The sequence below is a fragment of the Macaca thibetana genome, chromosome 8, assembly GCF_024542745.1.
Source record: "Macaca thibetana thibetana isolate TM-01 chromosome 8, ASM2454274v1, whole genome shotgun sequence".
Classification (NCBI taxonomy): domain Eukaryota; kingdom Metazoa; phylum Chordata; class Mammalia; order Primates; family Cercopithecidae; genus Macaca; species Macaca thibetana.
This window is the reverse complement of record NC_065585.1, coordinates 132,686,897-132,703,093: the sequence shown is the minus strand read 5'-3', so window position 1 is coordinate 132,703,093 and position 16,197 is coordinate 132,686,897. Positions and strand designations below refer to the sequence as shown.

The 16,197-nt window shown below is 45.1% G+C and overlaps 1 long non-coding RNA gene across 1 annotated transcript; it reads right to left on the bottom strand.

Moving 5' to 3' along the window:
- Window positions 1–9,353: 9,353 nt before the first annotated feature.
- Window positions 9,354–15,892, bottom strand: LOC126961124 (uncharacterized). The gene is made up of 3 exons (XR_007728192.1): window positions 14,562–15,892; window positions 12,333–12,406; window positions 9,354–9,772 (listed from the first exon to the last, which is right to left on the bottom strand). It is a non-coding gene; the product is annotated as an uncharacterized LOC126961124 (long non-coding RNA).
- Between the last annotated feature and the right edge of the window lie 305 nt (window positions 15,893–16,197).

Below are 16,197 nucleotides of genomic sequence, written 5' to 3'. Positions count from 1 at the left end.
GACACAGCCAAACCATATCACTAAGCTACCAGAAGCAACTCCCAAAATTACAGCACAGAACTGTAGCACTAAGTTTCCTGCCACAATCAGGATATTCCTAATCCAATCAGAAAGCTACCACTACAACCAATGAATCCAGAGCCACCCCGCATTGCTGCAATCCAGTCCCCTACCCTTCTCAGCTCCAAATTCAAGTCTCCCCCTAGTGTAGCTGGTTGATATCATGTACGTCACAACCAGAGATGTAGCTGCAAGGGAGTTCGGGAGTGTCATTCTTAGCTTCCCAGACTGTAGAATAATAGGGACTCTAGAGGAACAGAGGTTGAAATAAAGGCTCAGGGATCCCAACCATGCTACCTTCCACACTGAGATAGAGGGAGATATGGTTTGGAAATTTGTCCCTTTCAAATCTGATGTCATAATTTGATTTCTACTATTGGAGATGGGACCTAGTGGGAGGTGTTTGGGTCACAGGGGCAGAAGCTTCATGTACATCTTAGTGTCATCCTCAGGGAAATGAGTGAGTTTTCACTCTATTAGATCAATGAGAGCTGGTTAACAGAGCGTGACACCTCCCCCCGCCTCCTGTGCCTTCTCTCGCCATGTGACACGCTGGCTCCCTTTGCCTTCTGCCATAAGTAAAAGCTTCCCGAGGTCCTCACCGAAGGCCAAGCAGATGCCTGCAGCCCACAGAACCATGAGTCAAAGAAACCATTTTTCTTTATAAATCACCCAGGTATTCCTTTAGAGTAGTGCAAAACAGACTAACACAAAGGGAAAAACACCAAAATTAAGGAGTGGCCTTGTGTGCTCCCTGTCTACTCATTTTAGTTAGAGCAATTAATCCTCTAGGTCAACAAACATTTATTGAACCTCTACTGTCAGGAACTGCGCTCGGGGCTGAGAACATCAAGATGACTCCCACACTGAGGTTGCCTCTAAGGAGCCTGCAGTCTAGTGGGAAAAACGATTTGATGAACCAGTAGTTGCAACACAGAGAAGGGTTTCTAGCAGAGATTTGTACGAAGCACCAAGGGACCCCAGATGAAGCCATGCACTCTGGATTTCTCTCCTCTGAGAGGATCAACCAGGTGTCTACTGATTTTTTTTATGTCCCCTGCTTTTCCCCAAGTGTTTTCTCTGAATGAACTCTGCCGTCAAAGTCAAGGCAATCAGAGTTATAAATCACTCGAAAGCTGGCCGAGCTGCCTCAAGTCTGTTTTGTTGTCATTGTTTTAACAAAGCACTGAAATGACTTTCCTCAAGCCAAAAATCTTTCAGCACATATTGATACAGCTTTTTTTCATACATGCATTTACATGTGTGTTTATGTAGTTCTGCTCATATCTATGTGCAAGCATCAACTTGCGTACATATCCAGACCATCCTTTGTGTACATCTGTACCCTCGAATGTTTGTGGGGTCACATGTATTTGCATGGGGCAGTCATTCCACACGGGAGTGTCTGTGTGCATGGTCTTTCAGCTTGCTTGTTGTTTGTAAAAAGGCCTGAATGTAGATGAAAGTTTGAGGAAGGTCAAACAATAAATAAATTCAAGGAGGCATCAACGAAGAGAGGAAAATGTATCTATGTGTGCAGGCACCATATGGAAGGGGTTCTCAGAGTGAATAGTGAAGGTGGCCTTAAGGGCATCTCGTTTTCTTTCCAGAGCTATCTTAGAAATTCTCTTGTATTACCCCTGAGTACAAGACTCGTCCCCGAACAGCACCCAACCCCCTGCTCATTTCCTCCCCTCTTTACTGTGTGTTCCTGGAGAACAGAAATGGATCTTTTTCAACTCTGGAGCCACAGTGCACAATGTCCACCATAAGAGTGGTGTTCAAGAAAGAAACCAGGAGGGAGGCAGAGAGGGAGGGGGAAAACAAGGAACGGAGGAGGGATTGAGGGAGGAGGGAAGGGGCAGGCAGAGGAGAGGAGGAAAGCAGCCCTATTCATCATGAGTAGACAATTAGCCCATGGTAATAGAACTGAGCTAATAAATTGCTGGGTAAGATAGATGAGCACTAACCCACTGGAGCAAAGGGTGGCCCCCTCCCTCACCCACCCTCATGTCTTTCTGGTCCAAGTAAGCTTCTCCCCTGACCCATCCGTGGACTCTTGGCCCTCGAGGATGGAGGGAGGCCCTTGGGTTGACCTCCATGAAGTGCATTTGTCTGCACAGATACCTGGGCTGCAGTGGTGTGGGCAAAGCTCAAGCTGTGGGCTAAGCCCGGGTCTTTTCTTGAGGTCCTGCTTCTCTGAATGACTTTGGGTAAATCACTTAAGCTCTCCGGGTCTCACCTGCAAGTGTCCTTATCCATTAAACAGTGTACTGTGTAGGCTCTAAGGTTCCTTCCTGCCCCAGAGTCCTGAGATGCCCTGCAGTGCCGGCCAACTCCTGCCTCCCCTGCCATCCCGGAGGCTCTGGGTTCTATTTGTGACAAAGGCCTTGGGAATGTGGCCCTTCCCCTCCAGCCACTGCCTCCTCCCTGGACAGTCACCAGTTCTCCGTAGCCACACAGGCCTAACACTTGAGGAAAACAGCACTACCTCCCGACAAGCAGACAGGATCAAAAACCAAGGTATCTGTACTTAAACGCAGGCAAGCACCAAATCTCAGGCCAGATACAGAGGTCAGCATCGGAGGTTGCTCTAGCAAGGCTGTGCCCGTTCTAATTAAATCCACCTAATCCCAGGCCCAGTCTTTTCTCAGTCAGGCATGCTTCCGGGGCTGCACAGATGCCAGCAAATCCTTCCTCGGTTCCCTTGGCTACTCTGGAAGTGCTCTCCTAAATACAGCCCCTTTTCTCTTCTCTGTCCTGCTTCTCCCAATGGGTCCCCAGTTTCTCCACATCCTTTTTACTAAGACAGCATGAGCATGAAGGCCTCTCTTCAGGGAGGCGAAGAGATTTCTTGCATTTATCCGTTGCATGGACACATTAGCTGCCAGTGATTAAAGAGAGCACAGGATCCACTTTCATCTTCAACTTCCCAGGGCACAGGAGAATAGAACAGAGGAGGCTGGCTGCTTCATCTGAGACTGGAAGGGGAGAAGGTGGGTGCAGATGAAGATATTTGCCCTGGGGAGGGAAGAGGGCAGGAAGTCAACTAATATTAATGTTCAAAGCACTTAAGAGCGTTCTGAGAAGGGTCCCCAGGATTAATGCATCCCATCCCTCTCCTAAAGGACTTTCCTGTCTAGTGAGGGAGACTGGCACATGAGATATAAATGGTAATTTGCATAAAGCATCCTGGGAAAAAACTGCCTAATGCAGCATACTGAGGGAGTTCCAAGAATGGAGTCATTGATTCTGTCTGGGGAAGAATCAAGCTAGGTATCCAAGAGAAAGTAGAACTTGAAGACTTTTAGAGGTTTCTGTCTTATTGACTAGCAATAATAATAATATGGTACACCTTTACTGCACCTTGTGGATTACAAAGCACCCTTCTGGCCTTCGTTCGATTTGATTCCATTTGTTTACGGGTATCCATGCACTTCCACAGCCATTGAGCCTGCTATGCAGCAGGCACAGCTATGGCTCCTAAGATGAAAAAGCATAGTCTTGGCTCTTCAAGGTTTCAGAAGGGAAGCAAACAAACAATAACAACAAGGCTAAATATGAGTTCTGAAGGGGAGTATCAAGTTATTGTGGTGACAAAAGGGAGTGTGGAGCTTAACCCAGGGTTAAGCGTGTAGAGAAAGTTTGGAGATGGAATTCAGAGTAGAATGCTTTAGTGGATGCTAGGAAGGAGCAGGATGCATGGGGTAACCAGAAGGGCAAGATGGAAAAGAACATTCTGAAATAGCACAAGCAAAGGCAGTGACTGAGCATAGTTAGATGAGTATAGGGAGGAGATGGGGACAGAAGAGCTAAAGATACAAGCAGGCGGGGCACAGTGGCTCACACATGTAATGCCAACATTTTGAGAGACTAAGGCAGGCAAATTGTGGAGCCCAGGAATTTGAGACCAGCCTGGGCAACATATCAAAACTCCATCTCTACAAAAAATACAAAAAATTAGCCAGGTGTGGTAGCTCACACCTATGGTCCCAGCTACTTGGGAGGCCAAGGTAGGAGAATCACCTAAGCCCAGTTGAGGCTACAGTGAGCCAAGATCATGCCACTGCACTCCAGCATGAGTGAGAGTGTCTCAAAAAAATAAATAAAATATATATATATAAATAAATAAAAATATAAATAAAAATGATACAAGCAGATGCAAGATCTCCCCCCAGGGCAATCCTGGAGCACAAAGGGCAGTAGAGGCAACATCAGAATTACTTGACGAGCTTGTTTAAAATATACACATCCTGGCCAGGCATGTTGGCACACACCACCTGTAATCCCAGCGCTTTGGGGGGCTGAGGTGGGAGGATCACTTCAGGCCCAGAGTTCGAGAACAACCTGGGCAACATAGCAAGATGCTGTCTCTACAAAAAATTTAAAAATTTCCCAGGCATTGGCTGGGCATGATGGCTCACGCCTGTAATCCCAGCATTTTGGGAGGCCGAGGTGGGCAGATCACGAGGTCAGAAGATCAAGACCATCCTGGCTAACATGGTGAAACTCTGTCTCTACTAAAAATACAAAAAAGTAGCTGGGCATGGTGGCGGGCGCCTGTAGTCCCAGCTACTCAGGAGGCTGAGGCAGGAGAATTACTTGAACCCAGGAGGCAGAGGTTGCAGTGAGCCGAAATCACGCCGCTGCACTCCAGCCTGGGTGACAGAGCAAGACTCTTTCTCAAAACAAAACAAAACAAAACTTTCCCAGGCATGGTGGTGTGTGCCTGCAGTCCCAGCTACTTGGGGAGCTGAGATGGGAGGACTGCTTGAGCCTAGGAGTTTGAGGTTCCAGTGAGCTATGACTATACCATTGTACTCCAGTCCAGGTCACAGAACCAGAACCCAATAACCTGTCTTTGAAAAAAAGAAAACACACACACACACACACACACACACACACACACATCCCATATTCCCATCTCCGCATCCCCAGATCCTAGGATTCCTTGGAGGGAGGTACCTGCAGTGGCCTCACAAACTCCTTTTGAAAATAAGAAATAAAACTGAGCAGTCTTCCCCACGCAATTCTGATTTCTAAGCCATCCCCTTCATCCGCTGGGTTAAGATGAATGCTGAAATGCATTTCAGCATCTTCCTATCACTCCCTCAATCAAGAAGAGGATTCTCTTCCTGTCTCCTGGCCTCCTGTTTAGAATTAACCATGCTGGGCCCAGGGCTGCCCACCTGTAGCATGGAATTTTGGGATTCAGGCTCTGTTTTGCATCTCCTGTACAGCAGCACCATTAGCTAGGCCTCTGTTGAATGACTTCTGTTGACTCTGTGTATTAGTCTGTTTTCACACTGCTAATAAAGACAATTTACAAAAGAGAGAGGTTTAATGGACTCACAGTTCCATGTGGCTGGGGAGGCCTCACAATCATGGTGGAAGGTGAAAGGCACTACTTACATGGCGGCAGACAAGAGAAGAGATCTTGTGCAGGGAAGCTCCCCTTTATAAAACCATCAGATCTCGTGAGACTTATTCACTATCATGAGAATAGCATGGGAAAGACCCACTCCTATGATTCAATTACCTCCCACTTGGTCCATCCCACAACATGTGGGAATTGTAGGAGCTACAGTTCAAGATGAGATTTGGGTGGGAACACAGCCAAACCATATCATTCTGCTAGACCCTCTGGCTCTGACCCCTGGCCTGTCTAGATTTCTGATAGCTCCCAAGCCCTGTCTACACCTGTCTATCAATCTGTGCATTGACTCAACAGCTTGGGTTAGGCTTAGAGTCAGCTTAGTCTCATCCCTGGTCCTACTCAGCCCTATCAATTGCATCATCTGTCCCAGTTTGGCAGACTGAAGCTTCCCAGGTTCCACAGGGGCTGCAGGGTGACTGGCACTCTTTTCGGTGGAAGAGGGAGGGACTTCTTTCCAAACACGACAATAAGAATATACAACGGAATTAAAAAAATAACAAGTCTTAAAAGAATTTGGGACTTGAGAAACTGCAAAAAACACAGTGTGACTGCAGCATGTGGCATGAAGCAAGGGGCAGGGAGGATGATGCTGGGAAGCCAGCATAGAATGAGCTCTGGAAGGGCCTTATTTACAGAAGACCTGCCCGTGGGATATAAAACACTCCCATACATGATCATTTGGGGGGTCCTCAGTCAGCTTTCTAATCTCTGAATTACTGGGCTTCTGCATTCTTAGAAAGTTTCTCAATGGTAAAGCTGTTATTTAAAATTAAGTTGGGTCCCAATAAATAAGATAGTGACTATCCAGTGACACTAAGGATAGTAGAGACAGGTTGAACTTGAGATTTATGAAAGAAGCAAAATCGGGAGGTTGTTATAAATGACCGAGGGTATATATTAGCCAAGGATACTTTTGATTACCAGAACACTCAACACAAACTGGCATAAGCAATAAAGAAAACTGGTTTGCTCATGTGATGGGAAGAGTGCAGCAGTAAAGTGGGCTTCAGATGTGCTTCACTGAGAGGGACCTTGGGCCCTGACTCTTTTTCTCTGTGATGCACTGGGCTCTGCCTCCCTCAGTGATGGGCTGTGTCCTCCTACTGGGTTTCTTCATGGTAGTCAAAGGGCTGAGCTTGTCCCAACCTCATATTTGTGCATCACCTTCTTCAAAGCAAAAAAAGAGGTTTTCCTTTCTCCAACCATCACACAAAAGCCATGCATTTACTCTGTTTGGACCAGTCAGAACCAATCTCAGGGCCAGGGGAGGGCCACACAATGAATGATGTGGGCCAACCTCTAAGACAATTTCCATGGCAAGAGAGATGAAACCATTAAAGGATTTGTTCAAAAGCCTTGGACTAATCAGGGTCCACCAAGTGGACTAGGGGTAAATTCTGCTGCAACTGTGTAGCAAATACCCAGGGAGGCAGGTGGGAGAGGAGTAATTCCATAAATTGAAATCTGGGCACTGTGAGCAATAGGAGAGGGAAGGAATGGATATTGAGTAAGAAGCTAACCTGTGTCCATGCTAGAGGGTGAGGAAGGAGAGACTAGGACTCTCTGGCTCTGAGACTGTGGATGTTAAACAACCTTAACAAAGCCTGGAGGAGATACAGAAGAAGTAAGTTTGGGGGCAGGCAGAGAGGTGAGGGAGAATAATAAATTTGTTATTGAATTTTAAATGACTAAAAGACATGTAAGTGGAGATGTTTGATGATCAATTCTGGATCTTTCCAGGAACCCCACACCAGGGAAACCACCACTCAATGATCCCACTGTTTATCCGAACACTGTGCCGAGTCTCTTTAGAGTTTTGAAAAACTCCACAGTTATTGATTAGCCATTAGTGATTCCCTCCATCCCAGCATAAGTATTTCCTCTTCTTTAGTGCAACAACCTCCAAATAACTGGAAATGGGGTTGAGCAGGTGCAGATCGGAAGACAAAACATCCCTCTTAATGTGAAAAATTCATTTGCGGCTCTAATTGCTTCAAACTCCAAAGGAAAAAAGAAAATCTCCATTCTCCCAGCATTCAAAATAGAACACAGGCTTTATCTGAATAAAGAAAATAATCTGTCAAGGGAAAAATAAGGACTTACACTGCTCAGATGTCAATCTCACAACATTGTAAAGGAAAAGCAGGTTTAATTACAGTCACATCTACATAGAATCATTTTTGAATGGGGTGCACAAGAACCTAAAGGTCTAAGATTTAGACTTGACAAGATACTTCAACAAAGGCTGATGGAAACAGCCAAGTGTCATGGGGTGGGTTGGGGAGACTTGACTCTGGATGGGAGTTGTGTCGTACAGAATAGAGGGGACCAAAGCAAAAATGTTCCAAGTTGCCTTCTGAATCTATGAAATCATCACAGAAAATTAAATCTAGACTCTCTTACCCAAAGTAAGTGTTTTATTTTCTAGAACACAGCCTTAATGGTTGTCCTATATCCTCATGAAGAACACACAAAGAAATGGCCTGGAATTTTCTAGTTTACCAATGTCAAAACAGAGGCTAAGAGAAAGGGCCCATCTGAAGCGATCCAGAAAACCAGTGGTGACTCTGAACTTGAGGAACTAGAGTGATTCCGTGTCTCAGAAGCCAGGCCACAGAGCCATCAACTAAAACTAAAAGGCAGTTAGCAGTCACTGCAGAACATAAGCCTAACCTTACCCATCTTTCCTAAGCCCTTCCTTCCCATTCCCCCAAAAAAAGAATTTGCAGAGAAAAGTAACCCATGTCCTCTTAGCAAAGCAATTTCTCTGCACCAGGGTCTGTAAACATTGGAGGGAGGATCTAGACAATTCAAAAGAATACATGCTTTACTAAGCTTGAAGGGATGTACCTCACGGGGCACCTGTGGGCCTGCAGCCAGATGGGTGCCCTCTGGCCCTGTGCCCAGGCTGCTGTGTCCAGGCAGTGCGAATGGTGTCTCTTCAGCTCCCATCACTAGTCTAATCATGACTAGCCTAGCTCCCTAGGAAAAAAGAAAAGTTTCTTTTTTTCTGTTTGTTTGTTTGTTTGTGAGACAGAATCTCACTCTGTAGCCCAGGCTGGAGTGCAGTGGTGCAATCTCGGCTCACTGCAACCTCTACCTCCTGGGTTCAAGCGATTCTCCTGCCTCAGCCTCCCAAATAGCTGGGATTACAGATGCCCACCACCACACCTGGCTAATTTTTGTATTTTTAGTAGAGATGGGGTTTCACCATCTTGGCCAGGCTGCTCTTGAACTCCTGACCTCATGATCCACCCGCCTCAGCCTCCTAAAGTACTCGGATTACAGGTGTGAGCCACTGCACCTGGCCAAAAAAACATGTTTCTATGCCTTCTCTCTTCTTGTTTTCTTTCCCTTCTCTTTCTATTCAGAGAAAAGCCACTGGAGGAACTCAGTTCTTGGTACTGTGTATGTCTCCCTACTCCTGTGTTACATCTCCTGAGATCTGTGAGAGCATCAAGAAAGCACTGGAAAAACCAAAAAGGATAATAGAACCTATAAATATATCAAGGCGGTAAACTGGATCTACTATCAACTCTGAAAACAAGAGCTGAGTCACACGTAGCACACGCAGACAGGAGTACTTCATGCTAGGAATGTCTTCCCTTAGGACAATGTTCAGGAACCAGAATGGGGCCTGCAGAAGTCAGAAGGTTCCAGCTGCTTCACAGATCAGTCTCCGGGAACCCCTGAAGAGGCTCCCTAACTCAGGGCAGTATGAAGACAACAGAAACATTGGTTGCCAATCAATGACTGTGCGCCATAGAATGACAGTTACACATGCTTCATTATGCAGTTAGCGTGAACATAATCCTACAAACAACAATAAGAAGTATGAACAGGCTGCTTCTGATATTAACTTCCAGTCTCCCGGCATTAAGGAACTGGTGAAACCCCTTAGTCAGATGTGACAAGGAGTTGCCTTTGTCTCATCCCGTAGGGACTCATTTTCTTCTCACATTATCCAGCCTCTGCGATCTCTGTGTCCCAGGCTGTTCTTGTTCCCTTCCAGTCTGTGCCAGAATGGTTACTTCCTGATATCAATGTCATTATTATTAATTGCAGAAAATACCTGCCTCCTGGCCTTGGATTTTAGAAACAGGCTGCATCTGTTGTGGTTACAGCAGAGTGCCTACTTTCCTTTCAGTGCGCTCCGCCGAATGCCCAGCTGTCAATAATTTACCATTTCAGGGTTGGCTTTTTCTTCTACATGATTGTGGCTTTGTGTCTCTCTCTGAGTACCTCTGCCTGTGAGCTCTGTGTTCCCCAAAATTCCTAAAAGGAGATTGGGAACGTTATCAGTTTGCTCCTTTAGACAGGAATAGCAATTTGCAAATCCAAATGGAAATTGTTTCTCTTTCCCAACACAGCGAAAACACTCTCTGTTATGTTAGAACACACTTGGCAAATGTGCCCCTGACCACAGTCAGTTATTCTTGCAGCCTGACTCTGGTATAGCAGTGTAATTTTGTCAAAGACTCAATTAAAACCATGTAAGTTTCAAGGATACGTGATCCTAGATCATCAATCCTGTTTTTGCCATAACACACCTTTTACTTTCTATGAATTGGCAGAGGGTTGGTTACTGTAGGAACAATCTGTAATTAGCAATCAAGTATATTTAAATGACAGAATCTATTCCAATAGAATGTTTTACCCCAACTTGCTTTAGATCTAGATATGATATCTAGATATGAGGAACCTGATGACAATCCTATATGGGGTGTTTGGACCCTCGATCTATGAAACAGCATTGCTATCAAACTATATTTGACAGTCCTATATGCAAACTTAAAACAGTTGTCTCTATGAATCAGTAATTAGTATTTGTTGTCAGCTAAAACATTTTGAGGCTGGGTGTAGTGGCTCACGCCTGTAATCTCAGCACTTTGGGAGGCCGAGGCAGGCAGATCGTGAGGTCAGGAGTTCAAGACCAGCCTGACCAACATGGTGAAACCCCGTCTCTATTAAAAATACAAAAATTAGCTGCGTGTGGTGGTGCATGCCTGTAATCCCAGCTGCTTAGGAGACTGAGGCAGGAGAATCACTTGAACCTGGGAGGTGGAGGTTGCAGTGAGCCAAGATCACGCCACTGCACTCCAGCCTGGGCAACAGACCAAGACTCTGTCTCAAAAATAAAATTAAATAAAATTAAATAAAATTGAAATGTATTTCCAGGTGGAAACAACCTAAATGTTCATATCGTTGGACAATTTTTGCATGAATGGATAAACAGAATGTGGCAGATACATACTATGGAACATTATTCAACCTTAAAAAGGAAGGAAATTCTGAGCCATGCTATATCATGGGGAAACCTTAAGGACATTGAGTGAAATAAGCCAGTCACAAAAGGACAAATACCACATGAGATACTTAGTCAGATTTATACATAGAGCGAGTAGGCCAGGCACAGTGGCTCAACGCCTGTAATCCCAGCACTTTGGGAGGCTGAGGTGGACAGATGACTTGAACTCAGGAGTTCAAGACCAGCCTGGGCAAAATGGTAAAACCCCATCTTTACAAAAACACACAAAAATTAGCCAGGCATGGTGGTACGTCCCTGTGGTCCCAGTTACTGAGGCTGAGGTGGGAGGATTGCTTGAACCTGGGAGGCAGAGATTGCAATGAGCTGACATCCTGCCACTGCACTCCAGCCTGGGGGCCAGAGCGAGACCCCATCTCAAAAAAAAATTTAAAAAAGAAAGAAAGTAGAATGGTAGTTGCCAAGGGCCGGGCACGGTGGCTCACACCTGTAACTCCAGCACTTCGGGAGGCCAAGGTGGGTGGATCACCTGAGGTCAGGAGTTCCATACCAGCCTGGCCAACACAGTGAAACCCCATCTCCAATAAGAAATTACAAAAGTTAGTCAGCTGTGGTGGCGAGCACCTGTAATCCCCACTACTCAGGAGGCTGAGGCAGGAGAATCTCTTGAGTCTGGGAGGCAGAGATTGCAGTGAACCAAGACCATGCAACTAAACTTCAGCCTGGGTGACAGAGCAACACTCTGTCTCACAAAAAAAAAAAAAAAAAAAAAAAAAAAAAAAAAAAAAAAAAAATGGGGGTTGTCAAGGGTTGTAGGGAAGGAAAGAAAACAAGTTATTGTAAGAAATACCAAGTTTCGGCCAGGCGCAGTGGCTCACACCTGTAATTCCAGCACTTTGGGAGGCTGAGGTGAGCAGATCACGAGGTCAGGAGATCGAGACTATCCTGGCTAACACAGTGAAACCCCATTTGTACTAAAAATACAAAAAATTAGCTGGGCGCAGTGGTGGCCGCCTGTAGTCCCAGCTACTCTGGAGGCCGAGGCAGGAGAATGGTGTGAACCCGGGAGGCGGAGCTTGCAGTGAGCTGATGCGCCACTGCACTCCAGCCTGGGCAAAAGAGCGAGACTCCATCTCAAAAAAAAAAAAAAAAAAAAAAGAAAAAAGAAAAAGAAATACCAAGTTTCAGTTTGGGTAGATGAAAAAAGTTCTGGAGATGTTGGGGGGTGATGGTTGCACAACCAAATGAATGTACTTAGTGCCACTGACCTGTACGCTTAGAAATGATTAAAATGGTGGATTTTATGTTATATGTATTTACCACAATTTTTTAAACGTGATATTAAAAAATTCATTTCCAAGTGAGGATTTTTAATATTTCCTAAAATATCTGACTCTGGTTGAAATGGCTTCCAAATCACACAGATTGGTTCTCCTGTGATCTTAACAATATATACAGAATACCTAGACTCTCACACACATGAGAATATGGTGACATCCAACTGCGAAGATTTCAAAGTTCAGAGCAACAAACTGCTAGAGCTTTTTCTTGGTTTTCTGGACAACGCACCTAAAAGGCTTCTCTGTTCTTCAAAATCCAAAAAGGTGTGTCTTGTAGTTCTACTCACAGGGGAAGCAGACGGGCTAAAAAGGTAAATGCACAGCAAATCATTCTCCATGACACATCACAATGAACACTCTGCTTTGCTTTGCTCCTGCAGCCAATGACCCCGGAAGTGGTTTTGTTCACCATTGCACTTCCCAGGGCTCTTCCACCTGGTGCCGCCTTCACCCTATCTGCAGCTCTCCTGCCTAGACCTGTCCTGTCCACTGAACTGAATTGGAGGAAGGAAATGTTTGTCATTAGGAACCAATTACTCAAAGATACAAAGTATGTATGTACATATATTTTCCATTTTTTTCTTTTTTCTAACTTTTAAGTTCAGGGATACATGTGCAGGTTTGTAACATAGGTAAACTTGTATCATGGAGGTTCATTGTGCGGATGATTTTGTCACCTAGGTATTAAGGCCAGTTCCCATTAGTTATTTTTCCTGATCTTCTCCCTCCTCCCTCCTCCCTCCTATAGGCCCCGGTGTGTGTTGTTTCTATTTTCATTTTCAAAGAGAGATCTCCGAAGGACTCACATTACCTGTTCTAGATAACTTTTGACAACAGCAGCTTCAAATAAGGTAAATATTCATCACCACATAGAAGCTGAAATGAAAATAAGTCATGAATGAAATCCTAATGAAAATAAGTCCTGGCCGGGCGCGGTGGCTCAAGCCTGTAATCCCAGCACTTTGGGAGGCCGAGACGGGCGGATCACGAGGTCAGGAGATCGAGACCATCCTGGCTAACACGGTGAAACCCCGTCTCTACTAAAAAATATATATATATATACAAAAAAAATACCTAGCCGGGCGAGGTAGCAGGCACCTGTAGTCCTGGGAGGCGGAGCTTGCAGTGAGCCCAGATCGCGCCACTGCACTCCAGCCTGGGCAACAAAGCGAGACTCCGTCTCAAAAAAAAAAAAAAAGAAAAGAAGTCCTTAAAACAGTCCTTCTTTTCTTTTTTCAGGAAGTCTGTGGATGGCTATGCATTTGATCCCTTTTCTCATGTCTGACTCTGTTTCTGGGGGTGTCATGTGGCAAAAAAATAAAAATAAAAGTAAAAAAATTTAAAAAGGAGGAGGATGGGCTTTAAAGCCAGAGAGAGAGATCCCATTCCTGGCCCTCCTGTGTGCCAACTGGGCAGCTCTGGCTCTCTGGAGACCCCCAGCTGTCTATCTGAAGATGGTAACACAGGCATCCATGCTGCAAGATTGTAGCAAGGATTAGAAATTATGTATGAACAGCATTTGAAGCAGTGTGCAATAAATTACATCAATGATCGTGATGTCTGTATTGCAAACATAGCGGCGTATGTCACACATCAATATCTTTACACTGCTCAGCACAACCACACCTCCCCCACCATTCCCCAGGAAAAGGTGCCCTGCTCAGAGTCCTAGGAGACCGCACACCCAAGGTGGCCCAGATTCTTTCTCCTTAAACTATTGCCTATTTTATCAGTGTGGGAAACTGGGCAAATAGCGCAATCACAATAAGAGTCTCCTCATCTGTAAATGTTGCATCAGGCCAGGTGCAGTGGCTCACACCTGTAATTCCAGCACTTTGGGAGGCTGAGGCAAGTGGATTGCTTGAGCTCAGGAGTTCAAGACCAGCCTGGGCAATGCGGCAAAACTCTGCCTCTACTAAAAATACAAAAAATTATCCGGGTGTGGCGGTGCGTGCCTATAGTCCCTGCTATTCATGAGGTTGAGGTGGGAGAATAGCTTGAGCCCAGGAGGCTGAGATTGCAGTGAACTGAGGTTGCAGCAGTGCACTACAGTCTGCGTCAGAGACCCTGTCTCTAAATAAATAAATAAATGCTGCATCAGGCCTCAATGCTTGAGACCTAAATCTGACTTATATCTGTTTTGGCCAAATTCCATGCTGACCCTCTAGAGACAGCGCTCAAGCCACAAGCCACAGGACTGTTTGCTATTTTCTCTGCATGGCCATGGTTCCTCGCTGCTGTGGTTCTCTTTCTTCTCCCCATTTCCCACTATTATCCTCTTTCCTTTCATATAGACTATATAACCAGAAACATGAACATTAAAGCTTAAGAACAGAGTTCAGCCTGTAATCTCAGCACTTTGGGAGGCCAAGGTGGGTGGATCACTTGAGGCCAGGAGTTTTAGATGAGCCTGGACAACATGGAGAAACCCTGTCTCTACTAAAAATACAAAAATTACCCGGGCATGGTGGTGCAAGCCTGTAATCCCAGCTATTCAGGAGGCTGAGGCAGGAGAATTGCTTAAACTTGGGAGGCAGAGATTGCAGTGAGCTGAGATCGCGCCATTGCACTCCAGCCTGGGCAACAGAGTGAGACTCCATCCAAAAAAAAAAAAAAAAAAAAAAAGAACAGAGTTCAGTGCTTATTTAATACAAGTCATTCTTCATGCAAGGAAATGATTACGCACATTCAGAGGAGAATAACAAATATGGTGTGTCGTGTCTTCCAGAACTTGGTATCCTCATCCTTTAGCATTGGTGCTACCACCAAGGGACACGAATGCATGCTAATCGCAGACACTTAGTCAACTCATCTTTCTGCCTCGCCTTGTGCTATCCCAGGGAGCCTTCTCTCAGTGTCCTTGCAAGAGACCTTATCCCCTCAACCACAGCTGGTTAGATCAGGGATGACTACCTGATCCAAGCTGGGCCAATCAGATTCTTTTTTAAGAAGAGATTACTGAAATACAGGAGTTCTAGCTGGCCTCCTGGGAGTACTTAAGCTGGAAACTGATCAAGACTGGGAAGACTATATCGGGTCCACATGGAAGTAGAACTGAGAAATGGAGTCTGCAGAAAGCAAAAATGAAGCAGATACCCAGAGAGAAGCAGATGAGAATATGCATAGGTCAGAGAGAGAGGGAGACAGAGAGTGGAGAGAGAGTCTTCCTGTCTGAGGGCTTTCTAATTGCTGGTTCCAGCCATTCTTAGGACCCAGGAATGTATCCTTGGGTTCTTTGAGACACACTCATATCCTTCTGATGGCTTTCTCTTTTTGCTTAAATTAACTTGAATGGAGTTAATTTAAGTTAACTCCATTAACTTTGGAGTCAGTGTTCCTTGAAAGCAAAGAGTCCCTGAAACAATGCTTCTCATCTTAGCTACTCACCCAACTGCGTGATGCCATTACCATTGCCACCAGCAATCACAATGAAACATTCCCCTTGAATGCAGGGAGTTGGGAGCCAGCACTCCTTGGACAGCAGAGCCAAATGCCAAAAGCACATCATACTAGCTTGTAGTAGCGTTTGTTAGCCAAATGGTGTGCTGGCAAATGTCTAACAACCAGTTCACCTGGAGAAAAAAGCTCCCAGTTTGAAACATCTGCCGATTTCTATGGTGTAAATAGCCCCACCATTGCCACTTCTAATGTTATATTGCTGAACACAGGCTTTGGAAAAGATACTCACAGTGGACTCTTGGGAGTCAGGACAAGTGGCTATCTAGCCTACATTTTCTGATTTAGAAATACTTCCTGGCTCCCTTGTATGACTTGGTTCTTGTCATCTCACTCTTGGGTTAATGGTTCAGAGTGTTATTAGCTCCATGTTTTTTATTCTGAACTAATTTAAATCTCTTTTGGAGAAGGCATAGTAAAATCATTTTTAAAATACAGCCTCATTCTTCTCTGAGAACCATAGTTTTATGCCCTCTCAAACACTAAGAGAACAATAATAATAATACTGAACACTCATATGCAATTCACAGTGTCTAAATGATCTCAATGGCATGCTATGGTGGCTAGAACATACACTTTGCCATCAGACTGACCTGCTTTGAATCCCTGCATAAAGGATGCATTTGGTAAATGTTAGA